The 23436-nt window shown below is 44.0% G+C and overlaps 1 protein-coding gene across 3 annotated transcripts in view; it reads right to left on the bottom strand.

The window, feature by feature from the left end:
• The window catches only part of PDZD8 (PDZ domain containing 8), a 203782-nt gene that overhangs the window by 41399 nt on the left and 138947 nt on the right, over positions 1-23436 (bottom strand). The window lies entirely within an intron of this gene.

The following is a 23436-nucleotide window of genomic DNA, read 5'->3' as shown; positions in this document are numbered from 1 at the left end:
AAGGACTTTTACTCATCACTAAAGTTAAAGCAGCTGCTTCCCACCAACATGTCCCCAGTGAAGAGTCAAGATAGCTCTAGCTTCAACACAATGAGGAAATCCTGCCACGGTGGCAACGACACTTCAATATTCCCATGAACACATCTTCTCTTTAGAAGATGAGCCCCAAAGAAAGCAGAGAAAAATCTACCAACAAATCTGCTGAAATCTGCCAGCATGGAGGAAATACATCCACTTTCCCAGACTAAACATATGGTAGTGTGGGGACCTGCTGCAGGAACTCAAAGATGTTACCACCGGCAACACCTCTGGGACTGGTGAAAGATCATTTTGAGGTAAGGTGGCAACTTATTGCCCTCCACTGTTTGGCAAATTTCTAGGCAAAATCCTTCTAGGCCAACTACCGAAGAGTAAAGGCAGGCAATCAACCAGTGGTATTTATTGAGTGCTTACTATGTGCACAGCATTGTATAAAACACTAAGGAGAGTACAATAACTGCTCTCCCTCTTATTTAGATTGTGAGCCCCATGTGGGACAGGGACTGCATCCAATCTGATTAACCTCTATCTACCCTGGTGTTTAGAACAGTGCTTGACACACAGTAAGCCCAAATATAACTATTATTCTAATTCCACGGAGTTGGCAGTAGACACGTTTCACGTCCACAAGGAACTTACACTCTAGATCGGGAGACAGACATTAATTGTAGACATGTACACGGGTGCCATATGGTAAACTTCAATGGCACACTCCCAGAGCCATAAAGTGGACTCAGAAGACAGTACGGCAGAGCCAATAAGATCTTTGCAGCACATAATATTTAGGATAAGTGCAGAAAGCAGTTGCAGTACCTCAACACAATTTACCTACGCTTTACTACTTCAGGTCACTCACGGAACTATGCTCTGGAAATTATTTGGAGTAGGATGCCCTAGGGAATTAACCAAGATTCTCAAACCTAACTTATACCCATCCTAAATGTTCAAGCATTTTGAGGGCAGGGTGTCTAACGTTACTGTACTTTCCCAAGAGCTTGGTACAGCGTTGGGCACAGAGTAAGTGCTCAATAAATAGTACTGATTGATTGACTGACAACCTGGGCTAAACGCCATAACAAGATTTGGTTACCTACACATCTCAATGGCCAACCACGCAATGAGAGACAAGGAAGTACAACATTTAATCGAACAGGCCAGCACATTCTTTGGGAGACTGTCAGAGTATGATTATAGCCTAAAAATGAATTTCTGAAATTGAAATTCACTTGAATTTCTGTCTACAGAGCTGTACCATTACCCAACTCTCTTTAAGGTTATCAGTGGTATTTACTGGCCCTTTCCTGGGTGCAGGGCACTGTACTAAATGTCTGGAGAGAATACAATACAGAGTTGGTAGGCAGGTTCTCTGCCCACAACATGCTGAATTATTTTTTAATAGTATTTGTTAAGTGCTTATTTTGAGTCAGGCACTGTTCTAAGCACTGGGGTAGATATCATTTTATCCGGTTGGGCACAGTCTCTATCTCACATGAGGTTTACAGTCTAAGTTGGAGGGAGGAGGATGTAATCCCCATTTTAGAGATGAGGTAATTGGGGCACAAGAGAAGTTAAGTGAATTGCCCAAAGTCATGAAACAATTTCCTCTGACTCCCAGGCCCGTGCTCTTTCTAGTAAGCCTTGCTGCTTCTCAGGATTCCCCCTCCAATCCAAATGTGATTCCTCAGCGTCTTTAAAGTTAGCTCAGCATCAAGCGACGTCCAGATCAGAAAAAATAAGTATTCATATAAAATAAAAGCCTACTAGCATTGCTGTTACGCTCACCTAAACACAACTTCACTGGGTGGAAAGGAAATGGATGCAAGGAAAATGGATGAAAGGCAGCATACCTAATCGGGCTGTAATGAGGAGTTGAAATGGGACATCTGAGACTAAGGGAGATTGAGGAAACATCATTAGAACACAGGAAAATGTAGATTCAGACAAGAAGGCATCTTAGCTGACCCAGAGGAGACAACAGGAGACAGATAAGCATGATAGACTGCTGTCAGAAGTAGCTAGAAGAGAGCTCTGTGAGGCAGAAGCAAAAATGAAACGAGCATAGCTATTGCAACAGCAACACATAAGCACAAGGAACAAGCTTTGTGTGTAAATGGTGTGATTGGGATTCTCCAACCACAATCGGCCATTTCAGCCCTACTTGCTCCCCTAGGTATATTTTATTCACTACATGACAGACAACGCTAAGACGACCAGATGTTTAACTGCTCCTGTTGACCTGAACTAGATGGATTTAAGTTCAGGAAGAGTTTTCGGTTGGATATCTGAAGAGCTTCGTTACCATGAGTTTGAGAAAACTCGAGGGACGATGTGGAATCTTATATCTGACGATCTCTCCAGGAAATGAGAATATACATTACGGATGGTTTAGCAATCACCCTGCCTGGAGGCAGGGGCTGAACATCAGGGTCTCAAAGTTCCTTTCACGTCAGTAATTTTATAAGTGACAAGATGCTCTCCGGATCTATTTCTTGATCCTTCCCAATCAAAACCACACGGAGTACAGTCTTATACGATGTAAACTCATCTAGCATTATTTCAATTAGAATACACATGATTCTTTCCCCCCACATCTTAAAGACCCTAGGAACTCCCTTTTAACGTGTCCTTTGCTCACGGCCTGCAAAGAAAGACAGGTTTTGCAGGAAACTCAAGAAAGCAACTTTTGGTCTACATTGTGGCCAGCAAGAGACTGGGTTGGTTAACTACGAATTACTCCTGCTGAGTAGAATGGCATGCAGAAAACACAAAGCCAGCAGGAAGGCAGCATTTCCTGTTACTACAGCAGATTTTTGAAGTCAGAGAAAAAGGAGGAGGGAGCAGGCGCTAGTATTGTAAAGCTGCTAATCTAGTCTTGTGATTCTTACTCTCCCACTGCTGATCTCTCTCTCCACCTTGCCCCTGCCCCCCATCTTCATATCAAACGGCTGCTCTCCCCATCCTTAAAATCTTTGTAAAATCACATCTCCACCAGGAGGTCTTCCCTGATTAGGCTCTCATCTCCCCTTCTTACACCCCATCTGCCACTTCAGTACTCTGTCGTACCTTAAAGCCCTTAAGTCCTCGCAATACCCTGTAGCCCACATATTCATTCATTCGATAGCATTTATTGACCGCTTAACGTGTGCACAACACTGTACTAAGTGCTCGGGAGAATTCACTATAACAGTAAACAGACACAATCCCTGACCACAATGAGCTAAACATACCTAATCTAGTCTATTAAATTATCTTAACTGAATTTAACTGCTTCCCCAGCTAGATTAGATCCTTGATGGTGCAAATTATGTCTACTAATTCTACTGTATGTTGCACACTGCAGACATGCAAATACTATTAAAAGGCAGAGGCACCCAAATAACCTACACATTGAAAAAGACAACTAGGAGAGGCGTACACACTCAAAGGAGGGAAAGAGATCCAGAAACTCACCGATGCAAATAAATATTTACCATTTTAACTTTTTTTTTTTTTTTTTTAACAAACATGTCAATTCTCTCTTGTAGTTGTAACTCACGTATTTTGGGAATTTTCACTTTTTCAACTACTGGGGAACCATTCAGAGGAAGCAATGAAAGCAGCAATGCCATCAACAGTTCCTAGAAATAGTTTTAAACATACTTGCATGAAAGTTAACTGCCTTTTCCCAAAATGTTTAATTTCTCAACAGGGAATAATTTAAGCCACTAGGGACCGGACTCATTTTAACGAAAAATTTGCTTCTGAAAATTTTATTTCCATCAACTCAATGACCCATAGCATGATTTAAATTGGTATTTTCTAAGAAAATAACTCCAGTGTTTTAATGACGGGTGCTTAGCAGAAAATGATCATTACAAGTTGTTTTGAGTCAATCCATTGCTACTCTAGATGTAGTCCATTTATTTCCTAATGTAGTGTGCGGGGAGTAATTTAAAACTTCCAATTCCAAAATGTGCGATTTTTTTCACTTATATTTTCAACTTTTACTTATTATTTGTATTATATATGAATGTATTTATAGCTATCTTCAGCACTAATTTTTATTTATTTATGCATTTTTGGACTGTGAGTCCCCTGAGGGACTCGGGGCAAGACTAATTCCCACATGAGAAGCAGCAAGGTCTAGTGGAAAGAGCACAGGCCTGGAAGTCAGAGGATCTGGGTCCTAATCCTGGTTTTTCCAATTCCTTGCTGTGTGACCTCGGGCAACTCACTTAACTTTTCTGGTCCTCAGTTTCCTAAACTGTAAAATAGGGATTGAATACCTGTTCTTCCTCCTACTTAGACTGTGAGCCCCATGTGGGACAGGGACTGTGTTCATTCTAATCAACTTCTATCTATCCCAGTGCTTAAAACGGTGCTTGACACATAATAAGCACTTAAAAAATACCATAAAACATGTATTCTTTACCAGTGCTTATATAACATTGGCACATGGTAGGCACTTTATTCTATTATTACTACTACATCCAATTTTTTGACTATTTGGAAATACATTTATATCACTTTCCCATTAACATTAATCGGGGTATTCGTTAAGCGCTTACTATACGTCAGGCACTCAACTGAGCACTGGGTGGATACAAGCGAATCGGGTTGGACATGGTCCCTGTCCCACATAGGACTCACTGTCTTAACCCCCGTTTTACAAATGAGGTAACAAACACAGACAAGTTAAGTGACTTGTCCAAGGTCACACAGTAGACAAGTGGCAGAGTCAGGAACAGAACAAGATTCTTGTAGGTAGAAGGGCATGTCGCTTCTTTCTTTAATGCTTTCCAACTCTTTCTGCCTTACATCGGGGGGCCACTGAAAACTACTACTTTGAGTCGTCTAAAAGCTCTTCGTGGGCAAGGATCATGACTACCAACTGTACTGTAGTGTACTCTCCCAAATGCTTAGCACAATGCTCTGCCCCACTGTGAGTACTCAATAAATCCCACTGACGAACTGTTACTACTGCTCAATGCAGAAAAGCACATGAATGCCTGATAGAGCTTACTGCTCTGTCTAAATGAAGTCCTCCTTTTACAAACAAATCCCCATCACTTTTATTTCCTTATATCTTATCATATCTTCTATAAATGCACAAAGGAGGAAGTGATATTAATAATCCTCTAGGAAGCGCTTAATAAACTAATGTAGACTAAGTTAAGAGCATTAGTTTCTTTTAATGACATTTTCAAGACACCGGTAATTTGAGGGCATTTCCAACTGATATGCTGTTCCAAATACTGGGCTCAAAGCCAAATTGAAGAATATTTACTCACTGCCTTTAGTGAATCCAAATTTTTGTTTAGCACCACAGTCATACACTAATAAAAATTTCACCCTAAGATCACCTTCAAACACCAAGGACAAAAGTGTGCATATGTTTGCAAAAATGGTGTCAACAGTGTATGACATATATAACTGTATATGATATATATACAAGCATATGAATGAATATATCATTTTCAGTATTTCGATATACACTATTGGTCCTGACGGTATTTGCAAATTTTCTCCACCTCTCTATGGCACAGACATTTTTTCTCCCTAATATCCATTAGGTAACTTGAAAGCTTTATTAACTGTTCTTAAAATATTTACCTTAATATGTGTATCCAAAGGCATATTTGCTTTTATGCCTAAAAACACTTGTTTTAAGCTAATTTTTCAAACTGACTCATAAAGTTCCTAAAACTAGTGGATATCTTAGGAAGCTGTCACCCTCTTAAACATGGTTTTCCTTTCCTCTAAATCTACCTGACTATTGAAGCAGCAGCACAGCCTAGTGGAAAAACCCCAGGCCTGGATGTGAGAAGGTCCAGGGTTCTAATCCCAGCTCTGCCACTTGCCTGCGGTGTGACCTTGGGCAAGTCACTTAACTTCTCTGTGCCTAAGTTGCCTCACCTGTAAAATGGGGATTAACACCGTGAGCCCCATGTGGGATAGGGACTGTGTCCGACTTATTAGCTTATATCTACTCCCAGTGCTTATAACAGGGCTTGACTCATAAAAAGAGCTTAACAAATACGATTGTCGACAGCACCATCTAAAACAGTTATTTTCTAAAGGAAAGGCATACTCACAGGCTTTCGTGAGTGCCATCACAGAACTCACTACAGAAAGAGCCCTAAGATCAGAAACATCCTGTCTGCACACAGAGTAGGTTATTGATAAATAAATCACCTTGCATTCTCCGAAGACCTCAAGTGCTTCACAAATGAGCTCATTCTAACTCAGATGATCCTTTTTAAGTAGCTATGATGAAAATATCATTAGCCTTATTTCACAAGATGGAAAAAATGACAGAGCAAGAGGTTGAGTGATCCGTCCAAGGTCATCATACAAACCATTAGCAGGGCCAGAAATAGAGAAGTGGTCTCCTGGCTTCCTGTCCAGTGCTCCATCCATTAGACAATATCACTTCTATGGGATAATTTAAAAGTCAAAAATCCAAAGCTCCATTTTCAATAAAACATGTGGAGGGAAGAGAGTGGAGGTAGACATTGTAAGAAACTCTCAGAATGTGGTTAAACCTGTTGAAATTCAAACCAGAGCCCAAACACGGGTCCAAAGTGAATTAAAGAACACAATTTTCCCTAAAGACCACTCTCAGTGTCTCTCATCTGGTGTAATTATGAGACCTTTATTATGGATGGAGAAAGACAGGGTAGTTTTCTTATACAGTACATTTGAATTTTTAATGTTTTGAAGAGAAAAATTCAGGCCAATTCAACTGAGCAGGATGAAAACGCCCCAAATTATATCACAGTGATGTGTGTTCATTTTCCATGCAACATTCAGGAAAGAATTTACATGCCTTCCAAATACTTCAGAAACAAGTGCATTACTATTTTTGAAACATTACATAATTTGTTTACAATATACTGAATTGGACTACTAATACTATTTAGGGTAAAAATCCAGAATATCACTGACTAGCACGGGCCTGGGAGTCAGAAGGACTCGAGTTCTAATCCAGCTCCATCACTTGTCTGCTGTGTGACCTTGGGGAAGTCACTTAACCCCTATTTTGTAGTCGAGATAACTGAGGAACAGAGAAATTAGGACTGTGAGCTCCATTGGGGCTCAATCTGATTAGCATGTATCTACCCCAGGACTATGCACAATCCCTGGGGCAAAACAACTGCTTAACAAATACCATTAAAAAAATTTACAAGATTTACTATCACATCGAAGCCAGAAATTTTGCTTTAGAAAGACAGCCTGTAACCGCTCACCTAACTGGAAATTAGGGTCAGTTTTCACCTTTGTAAGCCAAACTGTGGCACCCAGAAATTTTTCTATAAGCAGCTTTACTTTTATTAAACAAAATAAAAACCAATTCCTACTGCAGAACAGTGGGTGTCCCCAACCCCGAACCCCCATTAATTTCTATAGGGACGTAATAGTGCACTTCGGGGACTATTTAATTTTTGACCATTTGTGGCCTCTTGAATCTCTAAAGCAACGGTACCACCACAGAGCCCAAAGAGCAGCATGGCTCAGTGAAAAGAGCACGGGCTTGGGAGTCAGAGGTCATGGGTTTGATTCCTGGCTCTGCCACCTGTCAGCTGTGTGACTGTGGGCAAGTCACTTAACTTCTCTGTGCTCAGTTACCTCATCTGTAAAATGGGAATTAAGACTGTGAGCCTCACGTGGGACAACCTGATTACCCTGTATCTACCCCAGTGCTTAGAACAGTGCCCTGCACATAGTAAGCGCTTATCAGATACCAACAAAAGGGCTGGCTGTTTGCTGGGTGGAAATTGTCTTGATTTTCTGGGAAGAGCTGATCCAACAGAAGTTTCGAAGATTCCAGTGAAAAAGGTAGCTGCTCCCTTGCTCTTCTCCCTTCCCTGCTCTATTGAGTGCTGCTGGTGTCTCATTTCACCCTGCTGGGGGACAAAGCGTAAATTCATCCTTTTCTTCACTGTGGAAAAGTTAGGCTCAGAAAAAATAAGGATCTGGATTTCTGATCTGTGAACTGTGTTGTTCAGCTTTCCCTTAGAATTTCAATCCTTCTTTATGTCATTGGCTAATTTCCTATTCCAGGACTGGCTACGACGTGAAAACCAAGCTCTTACAGGTAAATACAGAGGATACTGTAGATTCCCTCCTTACCTTTCCTCATCTCCTCTCTCCCATTATTCCTAAGAAATTTGCTGATTTCCAAATATTGACTCCTTCAATCAGGTTCACCCCCCACCCTACTCACCTATACAGTATTGTCATTTTTGTTTTTAAATAGGGACTCATGGGGTTCCCACTCAAGCCGTATCCTGTCACCATCAGTTCCAGCAGAAAGGGAACAGGAAGTGTCTGGGGTTCCAATGGTCAGTAAACTCCTTGTGTGTAGGGAACATGTGTACCAAATCTGTTACACTGTACTCTCCCGGGCATTTAGTACAGTGCTCTACAGAGAGTAAGCACTCAATAAGCTCCACTCATGATGATAACTCATTGACTGAGAGCTAAGTCTTAGCCCCAACTCCTTGTCCCACACAGCAGTGAGCCGACTTGGTGATGACCTGCCCCATTCCCTCTTGTTAGCCTGTCAGTAAGCCCATCCATGGGCAGGGATTGCCTCTACCTGTTGCCGAATTGTACATTCCAAGCACTTAGTACAGTGCTCTGCACATAGTAAGCGCTTAATAAATACTTCTGAATGAATGAATTTTCAGCACCACCGAGACCAGATATCACTTTAGCCTAGGGGCACTTCCGGCTATGGTAAGGGACTGCAGCTTTCCACCAATTCACTATTCTTTTCCCTCCCCAATCAACCAATCACATTTACTCAGTGCTTACTGTGTGCAGAGCACTGTACTAAGCGCTTGGCAGAGTACAATACACCAATATAACGGATATTCCCCGGCCACAACGAGCTTACAGTCTAGAGGGGGAGAGAGACATTAGTTTAAACTAGGGACGTGTACATAAGTGCTGTGGGGCTGGTGGGGGAAAAGAGGGGGGTGAATAAAGGGAGAAGTGCAGAAGTGAGTGGGAGAAAAGGAAATGAGGGAAGGTCAGGGAAGGTCTCCTGGAGGAGATGTGCTTTCAGTAAGGTTTTGAAGGGGCTGGGCAAGTAACTGTCTGCTGGATATGAAGGGGGGTATTCCAGGCCTCAGGCGGGATGTGGGCAAGAGGTCATTGGCGAGATATACGAGACCGAGGTTCAGTAAGTATTTTGGCATTAGAGGAGCAGAGTATGCAGGCTGGGTTGTAGTAGGAGAGCAGTGAGGTTGGAGGGGGCAAGGTGAATGAGTGTTTAAAGTCAATGGTAAGGAGTTTCTGTTTGATGCAGATGTGGATGGGCTCATGCAAGAACTGGATGTTCTTGAAGAGTGCGTGACCGTGGACTGAATGCTTTTGTAAAAAAAAAAATGATCTGGGCAGCTGAGCGAGGTAAGAGGTAGAGTGGAGAGACAGGAGGCAGGGGAGGTCAGCATGGAGACTAATATAGTGATCACGGCAGGATAGGGTAAGTGCTTGGATTAACAGGGTGGCAGTTTAGATGTAGAGGAAAGGGTGGGTTTGAGCAATGTTGTGAAGGTTGAACCAACAGGATTTAGTGATAGATTGAAGAGGTGGGTAGGATGAGAGAGATGAATCAAAGACAAGGCCACGGTTATGGGGTTGGGAGTCAGGAAGGTTGGTGGTGCTGACTACAGTGATGGGAAATCACGGGGAAAAGGAGGTTTGGATGGGAAGATAAGGAGTTCTGTTTTGGACATATTACGTTCGTGGTCACGGCAGCACATCCAAGTAGAGAAGTCTCGAAGGCAGACACCATACACCACATTTAACATACTGCTGAGGTAGGAAAGGAGCTATGGCAGGGAGGAAGGAGCTTTGGAATTACTTTCTCATCCTTTGACCAAAGGTAGCTCAAGAGAGGAGAGAAGGGGTCTCTTTCTTTTCCATTCTGGAATCTGTGCCCCCGCCCTCCCGAAGCCCTGCTGAAACCGAGAACCCCCCCCCCCCCTTGCAAATCACTTATTAATGCAGCCACGGTGAGAAAAGGAAAGGATGGGGAGGGAACAGTCTTCCCTGAAGTAACTGGATGTAATGTCAGGTGGAGTGTAAAGATATCCTAGGCTATGCCAGCTACTGGTGCATGAAGGATGCCTGGATTGTACATATTGAGGTCATTCAGAACCAAGGGTATGTCTGAATATTTAAATTGGGGGACGGGGGGAGGAGGGTACCTTTTTTAGGCAGCCTGGTTTCCCTTCATTTCTCCACTATGGGGCCTAATACAAGACTGTAAGATCACCGTGGACGGGAAATATGTATGTTATACTGTTACACTGTATTCTCCCAAGTGCTCAGTACAGTCCTCTGCACACAGTAAGCACTCAAATACGAGTGACTGAAGATTGGTTTTCAAAAGTATAATTCCGATATACACTTAGTGATCCATTTCTTGAACACAGGATTTTCTTAGCAGTCTGTAATAGTGTTGGAAACTTGGAAGAACAGACAGTTTTCAGCACAACCAACTTTTTTCTTCAGTGTTTTGCCATTAATGCTGATAACTCATTGATGTTTTTGATGGCAGATAATATAATTCAACAGAACTGTTCCACGAGCAGCAAACAGAAAATTCATTAGATCCAAATTACTGCCTGCGCTTATGAAAACAAGAACTGGCTTGCCGGCAATGAAAGACCTCTTACGGTACAACTCTACATTTTTTTTTTAATTGAGCAAAGTCCTCTATAGTACAGGAGGTGAGAATTGCCCCGCTCACAAACTCCTAGTATGTTTTTTATAAATTATAGTCCGGTGTCTATAATATGTATTTTCATTATGTATTTTGGATCAATGGTTAAGGAATTAAGGAATGTTCTTCCAACAACAAACACCTGCCTAGATATAATATGATGAGATGTAAGAAGAAATATCTTTATGCTTGGTGTTGAACAAGACTTGAGTACGATAATGTTAGATGCTTCTTCCCCATGGCTTTGATTAAATTTAGTGTGTTTAAAACACTGCACAAAGCACTGGGGTCCATTCAAGATAATCAGATCATACAGAGTTTTCGTGACTACCTCTGCCTTTCAGAATGGTCACTTTAACACTTTACATTTCATAAATAAATATACACACCATATTTTCATTTTAGTTATAATCCATAAATGGTAAATCCTTGAACACTATCAGACATGTTTATAGACAGTTATTGAAGTATATTGAAGGTTTTTTTTATTTTGTGGGGTTTGATAAGCACTTTCTATGTGTCAAACACTAAGCGCTAAGTGCTGGGGTAGAAACAAGCTAATTAGACTGGACAAAGTAACTGTCCTGCATGGGGCTCACAGTCGCAGTAGGACAGAGAACTGGAAGCACAGAGAAGTTAAGTGACTTGCCCAAGATCACACAGCAAGCAAATGGCAGAACTGGAATTAGAATCCAGGTCCTCTAATTCCCATCTCCCTACTAGAATTTCTCTCCAATCTCCTTAAGTCTCCATTTCTTCTCCCCGAACTCTTTCTTCAACCCCTTGCAAATTGGCTTTTGACCCTTTTACTTCATGCCAACAGCCCTTTTTAGGTCACCAATGACCTCCTTCTCGGAAAAACCAATGGCTTTTCCTCCACTCTAATCCTCCTGGACCCTTCTGTCGTCTTCAACATTATGGATCAACCCCTTCTCCTGGAAACATAATCTATCCTTGGCTTCACCAACACTGCCCTCTCCCAGTTCGCCTCCATTTCTCAATCTGCTCCTTCTCGGTCTCTTTCTCACGCTTCTCCTCTGCCTCCCGTCCTTTAATTGTGGGGCTGCCTCAAGGTTCAGTTCTGCATTACCTTCCATTCTCCACCAACACGCACTCCACTGGAGAACTCATTCACTTCCTCGGCTTCAACTACCATCTCTCTGCAGGAGATTCCCAAATCTACATCTCCAGCCCTGACCTCTCTCCTTCTCCACAGTTTGGCCTTTCCTCCTATCTCCATGACATCTCTACATGGATGTCCTGCCAACACCTCAAACTTATGTCCACAAAACAACTTATCTTCCCATCCAGATTCTGCCCCTACCCTTCTTTTTTAATGGAACTTGTTAAGCATTTACTACGGTGCCAGGCACTGTACTAAGCACTGGGGTAGATAAAAGATAATCAAGTTGGACACCGTCCCTGGCTCTGAATCTTAGTCTTGACTTTCTTCTCACTGTAGAAAGCACCACCATCCTCCCTGTCTCACAAGCCATAACCTTTGCCTTATCATCAACTCATCTCTCTCATGAAAACCAAACATTCGATCCGTCATGGAATCCCGTCAGTTCTATCTTCTCAACATTTCTAAAACTGTCCCTTTCCTTTCCATCCAAACTTCAACCACACCGATCCAAGGATTCATCATTCCTACCAAAGCACTTGCCCCTATCTTCTTCCTTTCCTGTCCACCATCTTCAGCTGCTAACTCTCCAAAAGCTCTTCTCAACACGCTGTCTCCCCTATTCTACAAAAACTCCTCTCTTGACCCCATGACTCCCTCCAGTTATCTCCCCATCTCACTCCTACCATTGCTCTCCAAAATGTGAGCCAGTTGTCTACATCCACTGATTCCACTTCCTCTCCTCCAGTTCTCTCCTCGAACCTGCCAATCTTGCTTCTGTCCCCTTCAATCTACAGAAACCACCCTCTCAAAGGTCACAGATGATCTCCTCCTTGCCAAATCCAACAGCCTCTATTCCATCCTAATCCTCAAACTCTCAGCTGCTTTCAAAACTGACGACCACCACCCCCTCCCTGGAAACATTACGCACGCTTGCCTTAACTGACAATGTCCTCTCCGGGTTCTCTTCCTGTTTCTCCAGCTGCTCAATCTCAGTCTCTTCCACGGGCTCCTCCTCTGCCTCTCACTCCTTAACTGTGGGAGTTCCTCAAGGCCCTGTTCTGGATCCCATTCTATTCTCCATCTACACCCACTCCTTTCACTCCCACGGTTTCAACTTCCATCTCTATGCAGAGGATTCCTAAATCTACATCTCCAGCCCTGATCTCCTCCTTCTCTGCAGTCTTGTTTCCTACCGCCTAGTTTTATCTATTTTAATGTCTGTCTTCCCCCGTAGACTGTAAGCTCTATGTGGGCATGGAACATGTCCGCCAACTCTGTTGCCTCATACTCTTCCATGAGCTTAGTACAGTGTCCTGCACACAGTGAACGCTCAATCGATACCACCGATTGATTGAGGTAGGTGTAGTTGCCAAAATGGGATAGGACAAGTGGAGTTTGGATGGAGAGGAAAGGGCAGATTCTGGAGATGCTGAAAGACAGGACTAGCAGGATTTGGTGACTGGCTGAATATGTGGGTTGAATGAGAGATGAGTCAAGGTTAATGCCAAGATTCCAGGCCTTGGAGGCAGGGAAGATGATGGTGCTTGTCAACATTGGGTTTGAATGGGAAGAAGCTTGTTTTGGGTATGGTAAGTTTGAGGTATTGAGAAACATTCAGATACAGATGTCCTGAAGGCAGGTGGAAATGCATGATTGCAAAGAAGAGGGGTCGGGGCTAGAGAGGTAAAACTAACTGGTTAGGTCTTTTACTTTTTTATTTGAAAGTTATTATGTATAATGTGCACATATATCTACGTAAGAGGCATCAGTGATAAAAGCTAAAAATAACTGGGAGCTACTGCACCCAATGAAAAGGGATAACATGGACAGAGTTCAGATCATAAACAGAAACTCCATCAGTTGGTTCTGTGGCTACTTCTATAATTCCCAGTGACAATCCTCGAATACATCTACTCCTGTACTGTTCCAAAAGATGGAGATGATAGTGATTATTCATTAGTGATTCATTAGTGATTCTACTTTCTGAAGGAGAGATGATCAAATATAGTTATCTTTAAAATAGTTTACAACTATGAATTACAGTTTTTGAAAGAAAGAAAACACTGGGGCAGGAATGACAATGATTCCCTTCTCCCTCTACTCCCTCTACCACCCCCCTTCACCTCTCCGCAGCTAAACCCTCTTTTCCCCCTTTCCCTCTGCTCCTCCCCCTCTCCCTTCCCATCCCCTCAGCACTGTACTCATCCGCTCAACTGTATGTATTTCCATTACCCTACTTATTTTGTTAATGAAATGTACATCGCCTTGCTTCTATTTAGTTGCCATTGTTTTTACGAGACGTTCTTCCCCTCGACTCTATTTATTGCCATCGTTCTCGTCTGTCCGTCTCCCCCGATTAGACCGTAAGCCCGTCAAACGGCAGGGACCGTCTCTATCTGTTGCCGACTTGTTCATTCCAAGCGCTCAGTACAGTACTCTGCACATAGTAAGCGCTCAATAAATACTATTGAATTGAATGAATGAAAGGTTCTACAGTTTTGTCAGGAATGCTTCACATAGGCTAATTTAATGCTTCTCATGTTGGCAGGTTATTTTAAACTACTCATGTAACATCGTTGTGTATTTTTCAACATATCCCCTGAATGCTGAATATCTCTTAATAAAACACTGCATTACAAAAGGTGATCATCTGCAAGACCACCCACTCACTCATTTTTTTTTTAACATCAGAGCCATTTATTATTATTATTTATTATTAAAAAAGTTATTGCAATGAACACAACTGCTTCTGTTATGCTTCTGTTATGCAACACAAGCACAAATGCTGTTGTCCTAAAATATACCAAATTCTCTTACCCTTTATCCCTACTAAGCAGATTAAATAGATTAATGGATGAGCTAGCAAAACCCTCAGTTTAGAAACAGCAGCTCTCAGATTTGAATACACAGAAGTTTGAAGAATAATTAAATCATCTATCCTCTTAAAAAGGCCTCTTGGAATCTCTAATTTAAAATAATTTGCCTTGTAAACAAACACTTTCATCCACAGATTTTAGTACTCTGGAAAGCTAATAACCTGACTGCTTCAATATAAAGCAGGTTATCTCCTCCCCCAAACCAAAAATGAAAACTTAAGATTTGCAATTAACTGGGCAGCGGGGCCTAGTGGAAAGAGCACGGGTCTGGGAGTCAGAAGACCTGGATTCTAATTCTGGCTCTGCCACTTATCTGCTGTGGGAACTAGGGCAAGTCACTTAACTTCTCTGTGCCTCGGTTACCTCATCTGAAAATGGGGATTCAAGTTGAGAGCCCCATGAGGGACACGAACTGTGTGCAACCTGATTATCTTGTATGTCTTCCACGATGTTTAGCACTGTAGCTGGTATTAAGTGCTTGAATACCATAGGAAAAAAAAAAACCATGGGGAGGGATTTTTTTTCAGATAAATTGGGCACTTAAATTGCATAAGATTATAAACTAGATGCTTGGAGATATGCAGAGGAAGAAAACAACTAAACCCACCCATTCTTTAAAGTATCTCATAACCTAGAGGAAAGATGAATAGAGTGACATTAAGAGCACATTATTTATAATTTCAAATTTTTAAAATTAAATATAACAACTGTGGCCTAGCAAGGTCCTTAGGGCAGTATGTAATTGATTGTCACACCTCATCCCCTAAATATTTCCAAAATTTAAATTTAAGACTTGAATTCCTATTTGCAGGGTGTAGATAATCAGATCAGTCTGTTCTCTAGCCCTTATTCACTGAAAACTCTTAAGGGTCACAACTAACGCAAAATTATTTGAAATATTTACGGAATATAGGAATCCCTTGGACCTATGACAGTGAGTTTCTGAAAATGCACCTGAAGTCGAAATTTTGAAATTAGAACCAATTTTCTTATAGAAGCATTGTTAGAAACGGGAGATTGGTTCCTGAATCAAGGTCAGATACCATCTATGCGCCAAAATGATCCCGAATCAATTACAGGTAATACAGCTAAGTGTTTGTGTACTTACCAGATCAGTTAGGTTCCATCTCTAGAATCAGCTCTTTCCTCTCCATCTAAACTGCTACTAAGTTGAGCCAAGCACTTATATGCTGGCTTGACTCTTGCTATATTTTTTTAATGATATTTGTTAAGCACTTAACTCCTCGCTGACCTCCCTGCCTCCCGTCTCTCCCTTCTCCAGTCCATATTTCACTCTGTTTCCCCAGATCACTTTTTCTAAAACGTGTTCACTTCAGATCGTTCCACTCTTCAAAATTCTCCAAGAGCTGCTCATCTGCTTCCGCACCAGCTTTAAAGCCCTCAATCACCTTGTCCCCTCCTGCCTTACCTCATTGATCTCCTACTACAAGCCAGACCCCACACTCCACTCTGGTGCCAACCTACTAACTATATCTCAATTTTGTCCATGTTGCTACCAATTCCATGCCCATGTCCCCCCTCCCCCTGCATACACTGAATGAGACTGTGAGCCCCACGTGGGACGGGGACTGTGTCCAACCCGATATGCCTGTATCTGTCCCAGTGCTGGTCATGGGTTCTAATTCTGCTCCGCCATGTGCCTGCTGCGTGACCTTGGGCAAGTCACTTTACTTCTCTGTGCCTCAGTTACCTCACCTGGAAAATGGGGATTGAGACTGTGGGAAAGGGACTGTGTCCAACCTGATTTCCTTGTATCTACGCCAGCACTTAGTGCAGTGCCTGGCACACAGTAAGCGCTTACAGAATCCATAATTATTACTATTATTATTACAGTACAGTGCCTGGCACACAGTAAGCACTTAAATGCCATAATTATTATTATTATATGACAGACCACCACTCTCCCCACCTTCAAAGCTTTACTAAAATCACATCTCCACCAAAAAGCCCCTTACTCCCCCTATCCTCCCCACGGCGATGCCTATGCAAGTGAATCTGTCTCCTTAAGCACTTGATCTTCACCCCATTCTCTGCTATGCAGCACTTTTGTACATATTCTTACACTCTACCCTTTCTCCTTTTTGCAGTTGGCTTTAAATGCCTCCCCCTGGACACTGCTCCTCGTGGCCTGGGGTCTGCCAACCGTGTTGTACTTTTCCAAGTGCTTAGCACAGAGTTCTGCATACAGAAAGCACTCAATACCACCGATTAACTGATTTTTAGTTTACTCGAGGTAAAATGGACATATGGACCCTCCATGGTGACTCCAAATAACTCCTCACTACTTCCACTCCCTCTGAAGACACTCCCCATCCTCTTCAAACTTTCTCCCCCATTTCCCCATCCTGGCTTATAAATGGTTTCCTCATCACCCCAGGGCTACCATGCAGCCTCAGTAGGCTACTGCCCACGCCACTGTGCAAGACGCATAAAGGGGGCTATCTTTGTAAAGGTAAAACCGATGCTGTAATGCTGAAACTTGGACACTTGCCATTTTTCTTAAAAACACCTGCCACTGAGGAATTCCTGTAGTACACAAAAGCAATCTAAGCACACTTTAACACTGAAATGTTTACCCAGCAAAGTGATAACAGCTGGCTTAGTGAAAACTAGCCCTTTGTTACTTTAAGTTAAACAAATTAGTTTCTGCTCTCAGCTTGCCAGTTTCCTTAAGATCAAACTTCAATTGAGAGCCGAAAAGGGAGCCTAAAGTGTGGTCTGTGGCCTTCTTCTCTGCCATAGCTGCCTTAAATTGAACAGCAGAAGACGAATAACCTAATTAGTCTAACTTGATCAATTTCACATCAGAGGTGATGCAGTTCTGCTCTAAAAGTTCTCCAACTGACAACTGTGAGATGTAATCCTGTCAAAATAAGCAGGAAAGCCACCCATTATATCCTTCTAAGATACAGAAAATGATCTAATCACCAACATTGGGATGCAACTATGTCAAAATAAGCCGGAAGACTATCTATTATGCACTACTAAGATAAAGAAAATGATCTAATCACCAACATTGATTTTATGAGCACCTGATTCAGGTCAGAGGCACTATCTCCCCAAATAGGTCAAATTTAAACATTCTATTGGGTGATATAGCAAAGTAAAATTCTAATCAAACTGATCACAGAGTACTTCCCACCTGTTAATTTTATGTGGGATGCTAAATTTATCAAAGAAATTAGAAACGTCAACAGCTCAAAATGACAGCGGTATTTTTCTAAAAATTGTTGAGGGAGCTGCAGTTTGTTTCAAAAAGAATGACTGAAAATATTCAGTTAGCATAAGGAAGCACAATTACATGTGACTAAGCTCATCCTTAGATCTGTGGTCTGAGTCGTGATAGATAAAAAAATCCACTAGAATTTTAGTGTTTTTCAAAAGACATATAAAACGAGTGGGTTACCACTCAAGATCACATTTTACAGTGGCTTAGGGAATATATTCCCTTGTCAAGCGCGTAGTACAGTGCTCTGCACACAGTAAGTGCTCAATAAATAGGATTGAATGAATGAATAATACAAACTATACAATTTAACCTGCTCTGACGTAGGCTCGTATTTCTTTCAAGGGGAGAAATGTTTTAAAAAGCTGATTGAGTTAAAAAGCTGGTTTGTTAATGAAATGGCTCACCACACAACGAGATGAAGTAATTAGTTATGGCTTTTATGTGCTATACACCAAGCACTGTGCTAAACTGGGAGTGGATACAGGATATTCAGACTAGACACAATCCAGATCCCAAACTGGGCTCACAATCCAGGAGGTAGGGAGGGCAGATGTCTCATCCCGATTTTACAGATGAGCAAACTGAGGCCCAGAGTGATTACGTGAGTTACTCAAGGTCACCCGGCAGTCTGCTGGAAGAGCTAGGATAAGAAGCCAGATGTCCTGACTCTCCATTCCATATTCTTTCCGCTGGGACACCTGGGAAACAGGCCTGCCGGGAGGGTCCGGCTGGTAAAGTACCCCGGGAGCGGAAGCTCCAGGAGTGCAATTGGTGTTGACAGGACAGAAGGATGGAAGTCAGGAAAAGAGGTTATGGCAAGGGGAACAACTCAGAGGGGCAATGAGGAGCACCACAACGTGGAATTACAGTCCATTATGGGAAGGGAAGAGGTCTACATTTAGTTTGTCTCACTGTACTCTCCCAAGCGCTTAATACAGTGCTTTCTGCACAAAGTGCTCAATAGATACCACCGACTGAACTGACACTACTGGAAGCCACAATAATTAATAATGATGATGGTATTTGTTAAGCTTTTACGATGTTCTAAGCCCTGGGGTGGACGCAAGGTAATCATGTGGGGCTCACAGTCTTAATCCACATTTTACAGATGAGGCACAGAGAAGTTAAGTGACTTGCCCAAAGTCGTACTGCTGATAAGTGGCAGGGCCGGGATTAGAACCCACGACCTCTGACCCCCAAACCCAGGCTCTTTCGAGTAATCCATGCTGCTTCTCACGATCTTGGCCCGCCCAGCATTTTGGGTTGCCTAACCACGTATCTGTCAGAGAGAGGGAGCTGGCCAGAACTTGGAGTCTCAGCAAGGCTCCTGGGTGTGGCTCTCTCTTGGCCCCTTTCTCAGGGGGGAAGCAGGTGTTTCCGGCCCCATTAAGACCCCACTACAACCCATGGGTGGCCCGAGGCCCGTGCAGCTGGCATTACCCAATACTTGGCATGTGTGAGCAAATATGTCAATGTGGGTGCATTCTTTACCACCTCCCTGACTCCACGTGCACAGGCCCGTGTGCTCACTTTCTAGACCCCATGGCTATGTATGCGCCTCTGTGCCTGGTCTTTCCGGCCCACCTATGAGAGGCTCTAAGGCTGCACGCCACTTGTACATGTGTGTGTATGTGCCCGTAGGCAGGTGCCTCTAAGTCCAGCTCCCTGGTCCTGTTGCACGTGTCCATGACTCTGATTTTGACCCTGAATCTGCTCCTCCTCCTCACCCCAAAAGGTTCCTCCCCGCCCTACGCCCAACATGAGAAGCTGGCAACGCTATTTGATTTGGTGATACAAAATCCCATATTATTCCTATTATAAGAACGCTTAACTCCTCTTTTCTCCTCATGGCATTTAAGCGCTTACTATGGGTCAACACTATTCTAAGCGCTGGGGTAGAAACGAGCTAATCAGGTTGGATACGGTCCAAGCCCTACATGGGGCTCTCAATGCCCATTTTACAGATGAGGTAACGGAGGCACAGAGAAGTGAAGTGCCTTGCCCAAGGTCACAGAGCAGGCAAGCGGTGAGGCCATACTGCTGTAGTTGCAGTCTTCCTTCCCTTGCCGCTCAACGCTATTTTCTCGTATTAAATGCTGTAAAGTTGCGGAAAAAAAAAAGTATTACATGGAACAATCCAGTAATAAGGCTCAGGCCGGTGTCTCGGCAGCATACCTTGACAGAGCCCATACATACGAATTCAACTATTTTTTCCTATGACATATCTTTTCGCACCAACTCGTCGATTTTATTATACCAGAACAGATGCACACTGTAGGAAGAACATTCCATAACTCTTCCAGCTTACTTTATCCAAATCATGTACCGAAAGTGCATTTTAATATAGAATTGGTGTATCTATGGCTTCAAATGTCTGCAATCTGAATCCTGGAGAATAATCCTCAATAATCCAGAAGAAGCAATTTTATAAGATGTAGAGTTTGAAAAAAAAGTTCAGTTGGTGTTGAGTGAGGACTGGCAATATGGAATTGGGGCTTGAGAGGATGGAAAGTGAAGGAAGACATTTCCGGCCCTCAGAGAATTATGACTTTTACGATTTGGGACACTTAATGCTCACTTAGAGTCACGCACGGAAATCTAAGTCTTTTGTAGTGACTAATGCTGTGCCCAACCTGGTTCTATATAAGAGGTCTAAAACCTGGCCACGGAATAAAACGGCGAGTTGGGCCAAACCAGAAAGGAGCCCACATTCACTTTCGGGACACGTTGCGATACAAAGCTGTCATCTCAGCAGCCCACAGAGCGGTCTCTTAGAGGCCGGCGAGCCCCCTGGAAATGAGTTCTGGGCCACTTCTGGTTTGGCGAGCTGTATTCCATTTTGGCAGCGACTTAGACTCCACTTGAAACGGGAAATGCCAACAAAACGCCAAACGAGAAACTCCCAACCCAGCCCAAACCTAGCTAACTTCGGCTTTTGCCAAATCAATCCAGTCCTAAGGGCTCACACCTCATGGGGCCTACAGTGGGCTCAGTCCAACTGGTACAGCATTCTCTCATACGGCTCACACGTGCACTCAGCTTTAACTCAAGGATGTAAGGGCATTTACCATTTGGTTATTTTTACTGTTCACAAAAGTGATAAGAAATGAGCCATCGGTTCATTTTTCTAGAGGGAGAGCGACAGAGACAAAGAGAGTGAGAGACAGAGGGTGTGTGCGAATGCAGGATAGATACCTAAATTATCTGTTCACAAGGGTCAAGTCTACACAGACCGTCCTGGCAGGAGAAGGTCTGGTACCGGCTTGGTGGGGCAGGATTCCCTAGGCAGGCTGGCAGCCTCCCTGGCCCACAGCTCCAGTTTCTTTCAGAAGAGCATCAGGAACGCCGGGACAGTGCCTAACCGAAGGACGCTCTCCAAAAACATCAAGATCCTAAATAACCTCAATCAGAAATGCACCAAACTGAGTATGCCTCCAGTAAGCATAACGTTTAAAAAACGCTAACGGTCGCCGCCAGGCAATACAATAGCCAACAGATCTCGATCCGAAGGGCCACCCTGGACATGTGAAGTTCTAACCGTGTCCAGGCCCGATTTCCCAAACCTTCTTTGCAGCCTCATAAAGCTGCGAGGGCTGTGACTCTGCCGTCCAATGCAGTGACCACATCTAGGCATGGTTTTTCCCAACCGTCTCGGTCAACTCCTGCGACCTGGGGCCCGTTCCTTCGATCTCCAACTTCGGATTGAACAGGTCCCTCACACGTCTACTTCCCGCAGTCTGTCGCCGCCGCCTACCCAGGGAAGGGTCTCTAGATGAAGCAATTCAACTCTGAAGAAGGCCGGACCTATCAGACTGTGAGCCCCACATAGGAAAGAGACTGTGTCCAACCCCACTGGCTTGTTATAATAATCTTTATAACAATAATGGCGGTATCTGTTAAGCGCTTACTATGTGCCAGGCACTGTACTAAGCGCTGGGGTGGATACAAACATATCGGGCGGCACACAGTCCCTGTCCCTTGTGGGGGGGGTCACAGCCTCGATCCCCCTTTTCCAGATGAGGTAACAGGCATAGAGAAGTGGCGTGACTTGTCCAAGGTCACCCGGCAGACGAGTGGCGGAGCCGGGATTAGAACCCAGGGCCTTCTTACTCCCAGGCCTGTGCTCTGGCCCCTACGCCACGCTGCCGGCACTCAGTATGGCGCCTGTCTCCGAGTAAGCGCTTGGGCAGTTCCATTATTATTATTGACTACAAGCTCGTATCCGTTCCAGCACTTGGTACAGTGCCTGGCACCATACTAAGCACTTAAATGCGATAATCATTATTAATCTAACCATCAACCACCACGTTATGATTTCGAGCTCGTAACCACCCCAGCGCTCAGTACAGTGCCCGGCACTATAGTAAGCACTTAACCGATACAATAACGATTATTTATATAACAGCCCAATCGACTCGTCGTGATCACAAGCTCGCATCCATCCCAGTGCTTAGCGCAGCGTCTGGCCACCAAAGGAAGCGCTTAACCAATGCGATAACGATTATTAATACGGCGACCGACCGACCCGTTCCCTGTCCACGACGAGCTTGCGGTCTAGAGGCACCGCCACTCGTCTGGCTGGGTGACCTTGGGCAAATCGATCGACTCCTCTGCGCCTCAGTTCCCTCTCGAGCCCGTCGTTGGGCAGGGATGGTCTCATCTGTTACCAAATCGTATATTCCAAGGGCTTGGTGCAGTGCTCTGCACCTAGTGACCGCTCAATAAATACGACTGAACGAATGAATAAAAGGGGGGTGGTTTAAGACCGCCAGCCCCACATGGGACAATCTCATCACCCTTGTAGCTATGCCAGGGGTTGGAACAGTGCTTGGCACCCAGGAAGCACTTGGCAAACACCGTTATTAGTGTTATTAGGGCGGGGTTCGGGCAGAAGCCCTACCGCCCCCCCAGGCTCGGGGTGACCACCACGACCCAACGGAGGCCTGGACTCCCCTCGCCTTCCCTCCCACCATCCCCCGGCTGGCCTGATCTTGTAGTTGGGCAGAGTGTGCCTGCGATGATTATTATTATTATTTATTATTATTAGGTCAGAAGCCCCACCACCAGGCTGGGCGTGGCCACCACGACCCAACGGTGGCCTGGACGCCCCTCGCCCTCCCTCCCCCCGCCCCCCGGCTGACCTGACCTTGTAGTTGGGCAGAGTGTGCCTGCGATCGTTATTATTTATCATTACTATTCGGTCAGAAGCCCGACCACCAGATTCGGGGTGGCCACCACGACCCAACGGTGGCCCGGACGGCCCCCCTGCTGACCTGATCTTGTAGTTGGGCAGAGTGTGCCTGCGATTATTATTATTCGGTCAGAAGCCCCACCACCAGGTTCGGGGTGGCCACGGAGACCCAAGGGAGGCCTGGACCGCCCTCGCCTTCCCTCCCACCACCCCCTGGCTGACCTGACCTTGTAGTTG

The sequence above is a fragment of the Ornithorhynchus anatinus genome, chromosome 16, assembly GCF_004115215.2.
Source record: "Ornithorhynchus anatinus isolate Pmale09 chromosome 16, mOrnAna1.pri.v4, whole genome shotgun sequence".
In the NCBI taxonomy this organism is placed as follows: Eukaryota; Metazoa; Chordata; class Mammalia; order Monotremata; family Ornithorhynchidae; genus Ornithorhynchus; species Ornithorhynchus anatinus.
Note: the sequence above shows the minus strand (reverse complement) of the source record. Positions and strands in the feature narration are given on the sequence as shown.